The sequence below is a fragment of the Pinus tabuliformis genome, chromosome 7, assembly GCF_031772625.1.
Source record: "Pinus tabuliformis cultivar Carrire ecotype Pingquan chromosome 7, CPIR1, whole genome shotgun sequence".
NCBI lineage: Eukaryota > Viridiplantae > Streptophyta > Pinopsida > Pinales > Pinaceae > Pinus > Pinus tabuliformis.
Window position 1 is genome coordinate 1081891955 of NC_142293.1, and position 11650 is coordinate 1081903604.

Genomic DNA, 11650 nt, shown 5'->3' on the forward strand with positions numbered 1-11650 from the left:
CTTCCATTGTGCGGAAAACAAACCACATGGAAAAGTGAAGAAACAAGAGCCCCCACGGCATAAATATAGTCATGGCCAAGGAGAAGACTGAAATCTAAAGCACCTTGGACAACCATCACATCAATATAGATAGCTTTGCCTCCCAAAGTAACTTGGAACTTTGGAAGGATCCCTAAAGGTTGACTGGTTCCTTCGTCAAATGCCAATAGATTTTGCGTGACCGGCACAAGCTGTGGGGAGCCCAAAACTTTCCAAGTAGTGAAAGACATGAGGCTAACTAACGCACCCTCATCTAAGACAGTGCTAGGTACTGCCTTATCATAGGCATGTACTGTAATCTGGAAAGGAACATAGGATGGAAGGTGGAAAGCAGTCAAGTGACTCCAGTCGAAAGAAATGATCGAACTACTTAGTGGGGGTACCACATGATTGCCTCCATGCTCTACAAGAACCGAAGAAGGACTCTCTAAATCAGCTGGGATAGGAGGGTCATTCTCGAACTTAGGAGAATCTAACGAGACAAGAAGAACATGAGCAATATAATCATGAAGTTCTTTGGGAATAGAGTGGACCACTGGTGCTGAATCCAATTCGACACTCTTTTCGACCAATGGTTGGTCAAGAATAGGCTGAGGATAGCCAGGTTCAAGAAGAGGAGGACGGACAAGAGAAGAATCTAAGTCAATCTCTTTGTCAACAGGGAGAGGGTCTAAGGAGAGCCTATGATAACCAACTGGAAGTGGAGGTGAAGAAGCTATAAGAATTTCCAAAATAATGGAAGCTTTATCCATGAGCGAACAAAGGTGAAGGAGATGGTTGCCTTCACATAGCCTACAAGGGGAATCGTTGAATCTTCCCTTTCTTCTTACCACTGCCAGTTGATAGGATAGCATTGTCATGAGCTTCAAAGGATGATGAGGGATGAGCCAGATCATGAGACCATACTTCTAAGATCTTAGGAATTCCAGGATAATCACGAAGAAGATGGTCACCCTTGCACAATTTACAAGGAAACTTAACCTTCCACGAAGGAGCAGAAGGTGTTCTGACCTGAGATGTACTCGGAGCAAATAGTTGCACAGGTGGCCTCATGCTTATCGGACCTCTTCTTTTTCTTTGTCTTCTTCTTCTTCTTCTTAGTCTCCTAGTTACTAGATGTGGAACTTTCACCAGGCGAAGGATGAGATGAAGGTGAAGAAACAGGGGAAGAAGGTGTAGGCTCAACCTTGGAATCAACGTGTCATGATTTAGATGAAGGAGATGGTGGAATAAGAGTCATGACGCTCAGGACCACCGAGGTTGAAAACAACCGAACGGGAAGACCGATGGTTAACCCAGGCAAAGACAATGTTGCCATGTATGGAGCACCAGCATTTCCAAAAGGTGGAAATAGACGAGGATGTCCAGCTGGGGGAAGACCTTGGCCAGTAGACTCGGGGAATGTTTCCATAAAGAACGAGCCTGAAAAACACTCATACTGTGACCAAGAACTCGAACTGTTACCAGGAATATTTTGTGGGCAGTAAATTTTATGATACAGGAACAAAAATTGACCTTTTCATGTTTGAAAAGTTGAGAAAAGGATGAAAAGGTGAGTCTATCTCTTTTGAGATTTAATGAGCCTGAAAGGACAAGTGCTTAGATGATCCTTTTCTTTTGAGGAGTCGAAAAGGAATGAAAGTGACTACTCTGGAGAACTAGGCAAAAGGTTAACTAGATAAACTGTAAAACTGCATATACACCTTAGTGATCAAATGAAAGAGAAATGACCAAGGACTTTCCGTACGGCAATCAATCTTCCCGAATGCTGTGTTCGGTGCATTACAGTTTGCAAGGAGGCAGACATGGTTTCCTATGGATGTAGGATGATAACCTAGTGGGGTCTCCCGATATATACTCAACGGTACTGGGAGCACAAGTCCGTACTAACAACTATTGAGTCACAGAAGGAGGAATCACCCAACCTTAAGTGAAAAAATAGTGACTAGGTTTAATGACGCCGGAGCATGTCTCTAGCCTAGACCTCTAAATAATGTGCTTTAAGTTCCAATGCGGTGTTAATTCCATTCAGTTAATTTTAGAGTTGATCTGGAATTAGGTTTCAGATTTCAAGCCCTATCGTATGTATATCAAAAGCCCTAGGATTCAACTAGAATGAGTAAAGAATATTTCATTTCGATGAACACCTACTTAAAGGAGGGTAGAAAGTTTATTCCCAAGCAAACACAAGCAAATGCAAACACTAAGAAACATAATGCATCAATACACTAATCTCATGATGCATCGATACTACTAATGAAAGATTTAGAGTTCGCTTTTCAATTTCTCAAACATGAAAATTTGAAATGCACATATACTTTCACTTTCGTATATCAAATGAATGCAATCCCTTATTTTTTTTTTGTTTTGAATTTAAAGAGACAAACAAGCAAGTGTGAACTGATTGATCCAAACAATTGTGATCTATGCTTGGTAGTGAAGAAATCGAATCAATATCAAAAATTGATTCAATAATCGACACTAAAAATCAACTAGCAAGAAAACAAGCAATGAAAAAACCTCAAGCAAATCAACAAGATGGTCGTGGATGAACCTTGGACAAACAAGTAACCCAAGCAAACAGTTTCTCGATGAAACCTCTAAAGAGCTAGGTCACATGGAGTAAAAACACAAGAATCACTCAATGAAACCAAAGAGACAGTACCTTAACTAAAAGTAATCAAAACAAGCTGATGGGAGAGAGGAAATAGTAAGGGATAAACAAGACTAGTGGATTTAGGAAGTAAAGTTGTAAAAAAAACTTTACAGGAATCGTCGCAGGTGTTACACTGACAACAACTAGATACGCCATTGCAAGTGTTACACTGACAACTAGATACTAGTTGCTAAAGTACACCTGTTTTTAGAGAAGGTCTGATTTCAGGAGTCGTTGCGGGAATTAAACTAGAAACCTTAGACAAAAGCCAAATAGTTGTGGGTACAAAGCTAGAACACTAGCGACGTCATCGTGACTGTTGGGCTATCTTCATCAACAATACTTAAGCAATAGACAAATCAAAATAACCTAAATGACACCAGATAATCTTTCCAAGCAATAAGGGGAATTCCGAGATTGACCTAGGTAACCCAAAAAAACTGATGTTTTAACCCAAAAATCCAAGAGACGCTAAAACAAAAAACAAATCAAGGGTAAACAAGAAGGAACCATACAAAGGACTCCCCAACAGAGTCACCAACTTGTGAAGTAGGAAAGTGTTCCCTCTGCAGACAGAGGCAACCCCTTTAGCCCTAGAGTAGGTCTAGTCACAGCCAAAACAAATCAACAATCAATTCCCTTAAATAGTCATCGTTGGAGGCCTACCTCAAACTGGTGGTTGATGAAGTTCCGTTGCACTACTCCAGCTTCCGTTTCTTTCTCCTCAATGAGCAATCAACCTGAAACACCACAAGAAAACAACAGAGCATGTAACCGAGAACAACGATGATCTATTTACTTATAAAGTCAAGAAATCATAAGCTATCAAGTAAATTGTACACAAGATATAGGAAATCATCATTGATTGTATTAAAATGAATCAAGAGCAAAGCTTACAACCAAGTCTTGACGTTGCAAGCCTTCTCGGAGGGTCCAGTCAGTATGTTCCTTCAAGCATTCACTCTTAAGAAAGGGTCTCCCAATAGGACAATAGTTCTCTCTCTCTATCAAGCCCTCATGCAAAGCTAAGATACTCCACAACCTCTTATCAAACTATTAGCAATTCCACACTTTTCACACTCACACCAAAGCTATCTACTTAGTTTCAAACCAAACTCAAAAGAACCAGAAAACACTAATTATAGCACTAAAGAACTAGAAGATCATAGCAATGGTGAGTGATTTTATAGGAGGAGGAGTTTCCATGAAATGAGGGAAAGGGAGCTTATCCTCAAGGGAGGTTGCACAAGAGGCGGAACCACCATCCCAGAGGAGGAAAAGCGACCCAACCTGACCCAACAACCAGCTCTAGAAACACCCAAAAGACCGAATGTTTGAACTAATTCGCCAAATATGGATCGTCGTAGATCATGAAATGGGGACTAGTGACAATGTCACAACGATACAGTGCATGACAAAGAACCGTCGCGCATTTTAAGGGCTTACTAGTGACGATGCAAGAACTTAGTCAAAAAGGGTCAATCTTCAGCATTAGAGAGCATTTGTTTGATCTTCTTGCATGAGTGGGAAGATATGGACATGCTTATTTGATGTATGACACAGCAGAGAGACTGAGATGAGGACAATGACAAATTACTATGTAACAGACCCATTGGACCAAGATACTGACCTAATGTCGAGAGAATCCAAGCCCACCCCTTAGTCTCCACTACCTCCATTTTCACAACTAGTCCTGAGCTAGCAAGGAGAGGTTGTTCTCCTTAATGATGATATGGTGATGGATGTGTACAATATATCATTTGATGAGTTGCAACAGAGGATTTTATAGGCACGGAGAAATAATTTCCCAGATAATCACACATTACCTGTATTTATGAATGAAAGGGTGATAGTGCTAGATGTTAGGAATCATCCAGTCTCCATGGTCGATGCCACTATGGCTTACGTAGGAGCCAAAAGCTCAAATGTCAAGTTTTTGTTAGCAGATGATGAGAAGATGGCTAAGAATTTGCAAGCCGCTAGGTAGAGAGCAGAATAATCTACAGGATCCACAATGGAAGAAATGAGGAAGGCAATACATTCTGACATATTAGCTATACATAAGGTGGTTTTCCATGGATTTTTCATTATACATAAGGCGTTTTTCCATCTATTTGGTTTTCAACAATGGAGTAGAAATATTTTCAAAACTCTCAAAGAAATACACACTACTATCGCCTATGTGCAGGAATGGACAATGAGATACAAAGGAGATCCACTTAAATTACCCAAGATGATGAAGCCACATGCTGAGCTAGACAAAGCAAAGATCTGGATGTAGATCTAGAACTATGAGCAGCTCACCCTATTCGTTAGCAACATATAGGCTTCATATGCATGATTGTTAAAGATTTTGGATGTGATGGCGAGGACGCATAGGATCCCATGAATCAGCTACCTCACCATAGCTAGGGAGAAGAACCAAGTACGACTATATATCGACAAGTACATGGAGTAGCTTAGCGAGAGGCCACCAACGATGACTTGGAGATGAGTGTAGAGAACATGTAGAAGTGAATTGGTGGTCTTTTCGTATTCAAGACCATGCTACAAATACTTTAGGATGAGTTGGAAAAAGGTTCTTAGATCATATACCCACAAGCTATGGAGTCAAGAATTCGCTTCCAAAATGACACCATAAAGCAGTATGGGGACACAATAACACACTACCAAGCTTGGTATTAGGACTTCACTAAGATTCATTAGGTGGATGTTGCTGAGTTGTTCTTCCTCCATAATTCTAAGCTATAGTGTTATGTACTGTCTGACCGTCTCTAGCCTATTTTGTCTCACATGGGTACATGTAGAAATTGTATATTATTTTTGAATATATTGTAAGTGAAATTCCAAGTGCCATTGGTGGAATGTGAATAGTCACTATGTAATGTAATGAGTTGTTTGTAAGGAATTTGAAGAGTCATGAGGGTAGTCAAAGAGTCAACGTGGAATATCAAGGGTCAACCCACCCTTTGTTATAAATAGAACCTCATAAGTCATAGAAAATCATTTTGGGAGCCAAGCTTTTGACTAGGATTAGGTTTAGGGAAGGCTTGGGAGTATTGTGATTAGCCTTGGCTTCTCCATAGCGTAGAGTAAGTACACTTCATTGGAGGAGCAGGCAGTGTTGATTGTAATGTTCCACTATTGGGGCTAGTGGTTGTCAATGGTGTATGTGTGGATGGAACTTTCGCTTAATAATAATAATTGAGCCAACATGTTTTCATACATATGTTGTTATCGTAGTTGGAGTATTCTGGTTGATTTAGCAATATATGCTATTTAACTTATGCATTTTATTATGAGCTATTTTATTTGCAATTGTATGAATCTGGTTGAAGGCATGTTGTTAGATTAACCTGTCAGTTTGGTTTGTGGTCTATTCTTCTTCCATCTTGTGATGTCATTTCGCTCATGTGTTCCTTTTAGGCTGCATATTATTACAAGATTCTAAGGGACACACTTCCTTTTCTGTTCTGTGTGTTATAATTCCCATGCATCTCACTTGAATTGCTGCAAGGTCACAGACTTGCTTCCAACCAAAGTCATCATACTTATCTTTGAGTGCTACCATGATCAAGGCACTCCATTATCACCCAATACTAGTACTCCTACTCCAAATGGTCTAAGGTCTAGTTCGGACTTCTTATTGGGGAGATCCCCTTGAATGTTAGTGGGTCCAGAACCGTCAACATTTTTGCTGATAGAAGGAGGGATAGATGAAAATATGAGCCCTCAAAGTATTTTTTGAATCACTGCAAATCATTCATGACTTACATCACAATCTCAAACCTGACATGTTTTTCTCATGCTCATGATTTGTAAGTGTTGTAGGATGTTATCAATGACTTGTCACAACTCAAATATGATCTTGAAGGAAGATAGCCTGGTTAAGGCACGAAGTTTCCTTTTTGCGTTTTTGTGATAGGAATGAAGTCACATCAGATGAAAATGTCTGTAGGTTGTTCACTTACACGTTTGAAAGGTGCGTTAAGCAATGGTATCTCAGATTGCCCACATCCTATATTCACTCTTTCAATCACATGATTAGAGAGTTAGGTCATGCTTTCTTTCATTGTGACCATAAATAACTTAATATAAAAATTTTAAAATTACGCAAAGCACCTGATGAATCTGTTGTGCAATTTTATCAATGCTTCTGCCATCTCACTTTTGAATTTCCAGAAGATGACGTTGATTCTGGTTTTCTCACAGAAATATTTAAGTATCTTCTTCACATATCTAATAATCCACATGAATTAGAATATTCAAACCCCTCCTAACATACCTCTATGTTAAGGCTTCTAAATATAATATAGACAAGGTTGTTATCCCAAGTGCCTCTCTGTCCTATTCTCATCAAACAACTCTAGCCCCGCAAGACAAGGTGGGAGAAGTTGTTTATCCATGTGTTGAACTATCACCTTCTCCCATCCCAACTACTCTGGAATTCTACATATATTTGGAATGAAACCTTGATGGTTGTCATGTGATCTCATTTTTTCAACCTCCATCCTCTAGCTCCTTTGATCGTCTTAATTTTGGTGTGATGTGTTCATCCATTCTAGATTCCACATGTGATGTTCATAAGGATCAAGTTGTTAACAAAGTTGGTGTTGAGAAGCCAACATGTGCTACCATTATTTATGAGTATGTGTGGTAATTTGAGGAAGATGATGTGGTGAGGGATGACCTCCTTCCATCCGCACATCATCCACTTTATTCTGTAATCTTCTGTGATTCTACCATTTCTGATTTTCTTGTGAAAATGTATCCATGGATGTTTCCACTTCTGATCATCCACAAAATGCACATGATGTTGTTATTCCATTTGATTGTGGAGAGGACAAATATTTCTTGTTGAATCCACATGACCTTTCATATTTCATTTTTGGAAACTCAGAGGGTATTTTTTTTTTCATCACCCCCTTTACGTGATTCACCAGATCATGAGGATGTTGATGTACACCCTGAATTTTTTTATCGTGGCTATCTTGATAATTTTACTCATTCATTTGATCACGATTCTGATTTACCTACTGTCAATATATAAGCCAATGCTATTTGATGATCTATCTTTTGATGAGGTGGAAACCCCTCAAGTTTTTGAGACACTTCAGCTCAAGCTCATGGTTATGTCAGGTTCTTGTAGCCTTGAGGACAATTTCACTTCCAATCAGAAATTTTTTGAATCACCCTAGGCTCCTTGTCACTCTCTTGTTGACATTGAAAATCAGTATGATCTACATTTTTTGCATCCTCCGCTAGAATCACACGATCCTATCGCTCTGCATTGGGGGAGTCATACATAGCAAGAATTGTTGTGAAACAAAATTTTTCTTCTTTCTTCATGTTTTCTTGTTTGTCACGTTCGAAAGAGTGTGCATCTTTGTTAGCCATGCACAATCTGACACAATACCATGATACGTATGTAGGGTTCCTTTCATGTGCCTTCAATAATTTCTTTTTTTGTAGATGCATTCAAAATTCAAACATTCTAGTTTGCATTGTTTTATCTTTCTTTTTTTTCCCTATAAGAAAAGCTGCAATTTTATTAATGAAAACAAAATTACATTTTGTATATGCTTAGTCGCATTCCATCTGCAAGTCAAAAGACCTTAGAACAAGGGTTCATTAGCAACAGTTAATGTACATATGGGGGGAATCATGTTTTCCTCCCCTTTTTCTTGTCGACCTTGTGCCACTCCCATTGAGACAGCATTGTGGATACAAGTTGAAGTGGATTTTTAGTGCCTGGTCGGGGATTTTCCTTGTCAGAATCAAAGGTGTCTGATGTGTGTAGTCTTTTGGTTCCACTGTTTTCCATTGTATCTGGCATCTTTTCTGGTTGTGTATCCATGGGTCCTTATGTAGATGTCTCCTGGATTTCTGCTTCCTTGTTTGTTTGATTGTTCTCATTTGGTATGGGCTCTTCCACTTCAATCTCCTCCTCCTCTTCAGGATCTGGTGGGGGAAATTTCCATCCCTTGTGTTGTTTCCCTGTTTTCTTCTTCCTTCGGGTGTCTTTTTTGTCTTCAGGACATGTATTTTGTAGATGTCCTATCTGTCGGCATATTTTGCACCTAAATGTTGTGTTTTTGTAGTCTAGTGTCTGTGTCCAGCTTCATTGTTTGTGCTTCAGCTGTATGCGATCCACTAAGCCTTTACTGAGATCTACTTCCACGCAGATGCATGAAAATGTAAAAATTATTTTCTCCACTCCTTGTGTGTCCATTTTAATAAATCTTCCAATGGTATTTCCTATACCTACTAGAACCTTTTGGTCCCAGAAATGTATTGGGAGGTTGTGTAGACGGACCCAAACTGGCATCTTAGAAACAACCATAGTATTGGCATTGAATTTCGTGAACCATGGTGTGATGAAAAGGCCCAAAGATCCCCAAAACCATGGTACTTCTTGTATCACTATGCCTCTTATCTCTATTGATTGGAATTTGACAATTAAAAACCCCTTAGAACAGAGGTGGATCTCACAATGTCAAGTCCATTTTGTGAATATCCAATGGAAAAGTTCAAAAGGTTTTGGCCAAAAACCATTGAATCGAAAAATGATGGCTTGTGATTCATAATTATTACATTCCTCATCTGTTTCTGGTATATCTATATTTAGTTATGGTGTATAGATCAACTGCTCCACTATGTATGGACTAGGTTCTGTTCCAGCTTTCTTTGGAACTACTGTAGGAGTTTTTCCCCCTTGTAATATGTTCTTGAATGATATTCCTCCATTTTTGTGCTTCTGTTGTGGATCTATGTTGCTTTTTGTTCCTGTGCTTGTCCCACTGCCTCCTGTTGTTTGTTTTATAGAGCTGAAAGTTGTTGCACCACCTCGCAGCCTCAGATTGAGTGTTATAGTAGATTCTAACATAATGTTGTAGTCCAATATGGATCTGAGATCCTGTAGAGTTCTGCTCTCATATAACAGATGTTGTAGTCCAATCAGGTAGCCAATTTGTTGTGCGATGATATTCTTCAGGTTCATAACACAGTCTCTTACATAGACCCAAATCAAGGTAGATTTCCCCGCTGGGGTTTTAATTAAAATTTGGAAGCGATTAGAAATTACCAGGGAAGGGGGTTCTATGGCCCTCTGGGTCATGCATGACCGTGTAGCTTCCATGCCTCCATAATGCTCTGTATTCTGTGGCTACTCCTCTTGAATCTTGATGGCTTTGACACTTTTGGTCTTCCTTCAGGAGGAGGTGAACACATCTTCTATTCTAGCAGACTATAGATTCTTGATAGGCACGCGAGCATACACGATCCTGACACCTCTAGGGTCGGGCATCCATCTGACTGTTCCGCACCGACATTTCTTGTCAATTTCAATGTGGGGTTTCCAGTTACCCCAATAACCCCTCCTCCCTGGAGTAACCGATAACATGGTGAAATTTATGTCTCGTCTAACCGTGGAATCCTCTCTTTGCACTTATCGCCTAACTCGACATGGCCATTGCCATCTCCCACGATCTAGTTCTCCTAAATGGCCAACGAGAAGAGATAAATTTTCTCTAGGGAATGGATAGTTCCGTATTTTACCAGGCGGCTGGGTTTTGTCATGGATATATTTGCTCGAGGGAACTTCCCTTATTCATCTCTTCGTGATCCTTGGCATCCCCTGTGACTATCCCCATGGCCTTTGTCACCTCGGCCTTGCCCAAAACTGTGTCCAAATCCCCCTCCTCTTTTCGCCAATGCTTCAGTCTTTGTGGTTCTACCAGATCCAGATCCAACCTTCTCGTTCTCGTGCATGACCTCCAAGCCCTCTACATCTTGATCAATAATGACATGCTTGCCATCCAGCCACGAGGTCTGTGTGGTACAGATGAAGAACTGGGAGCCATTAGTGTTAGGGTCGGCATTGGCCATGGCAAGGATGTCAGGCCCCGTGTGCTTCTTTACAAAGTTCTCATCGGCAAACTTCTCACCGTAGCTAAACTCCCTATTGGTACCTTTGCCCCTTGTGAAGTCATCGCCCTGGCACATGAACCTTGTGATCACGCGATGGAACAATGAACCCTTGAAGTTCAGGGGCTTACCTGAGTGGTCGTTCTCGCCAGTACACCAAGCACGGGAGTTGTCGGTCATATTTGACATCATATCCAGATAGAACTCCATCACGATCCGGTTGACTGGGCCACCACTGATCTACATATCAAAGAAAACCTTTGGGCTCAACATCTTGAGTTTTGTTTTATCTTTCTCGTCTATTGATTGGCTTGAATATCATTCTTGTGAGTCACACCATCACTTACATGGGTCAACCAATGTGTCGATGGCTGCATTGGAAATATCACTTCACAGGAGTTGGCACATGCCCTACTTAGCTTAGGAGTAGGAGTAGTGTTTTCTTTTTATTTTTTTTTCTTACTCTATTTTTATTCTATCCTTTGTTTGTTTTTTTTCTTGTTTGTTTTGCACCCGTAGGATTAGCTTTCCCATGAAACCATGTTTGTCTTCTTGTGACAAGCAGGGTGAAATACAAGAGGACTTATACAAATATCAACATTTCATTATCTTTCTATTCCCTCCATTTATGAAGATCTTGTGTTTTGTTTTTAATTCTATGATACCCTGATGGAAAATATGTTCCTTGCAGAGTGAGTTATTGGTGAAATCACAACACTTTCACTTTTAACTAGTACCGCCTACTCTAATTTGTTTCTATTTTTGTGTAGTATACCTAGGGGGGATAATATGAGGTAAAAAGGGAGGTACCCAAGGGATTAATGTAAGAATGGAATGGGCCATAGTAATAAATAAGGTGGTTATAGATTTAACCCAGAAATATATGATAATAGAAATAAACCCAAGAAATAACAAGATAGAAATAGATAGAAATGCTTCTTTATTGATCAAACCATTAAGGTAGGGCGACACCATACATTCACTCCTTAAGGAAGGAGAACACTCCACAAGCCATATGCCTATTCATAC

General features: G+C 39.9%; 1 pseudogene; it reads right to left on the reverse strand.

Moving 5' to 3' along the window:
* Window positions 1-10300: 10300 nt before the first annotated feature.
* On the reverse strand, window positions 10301-10894 carry LOC149251334 (peptidyl-prolyl cis-trans isomerase 2-like; annotated as a pseudogene).
* Window positions 10895-11650: the final 756 nt, after the last annotated feature.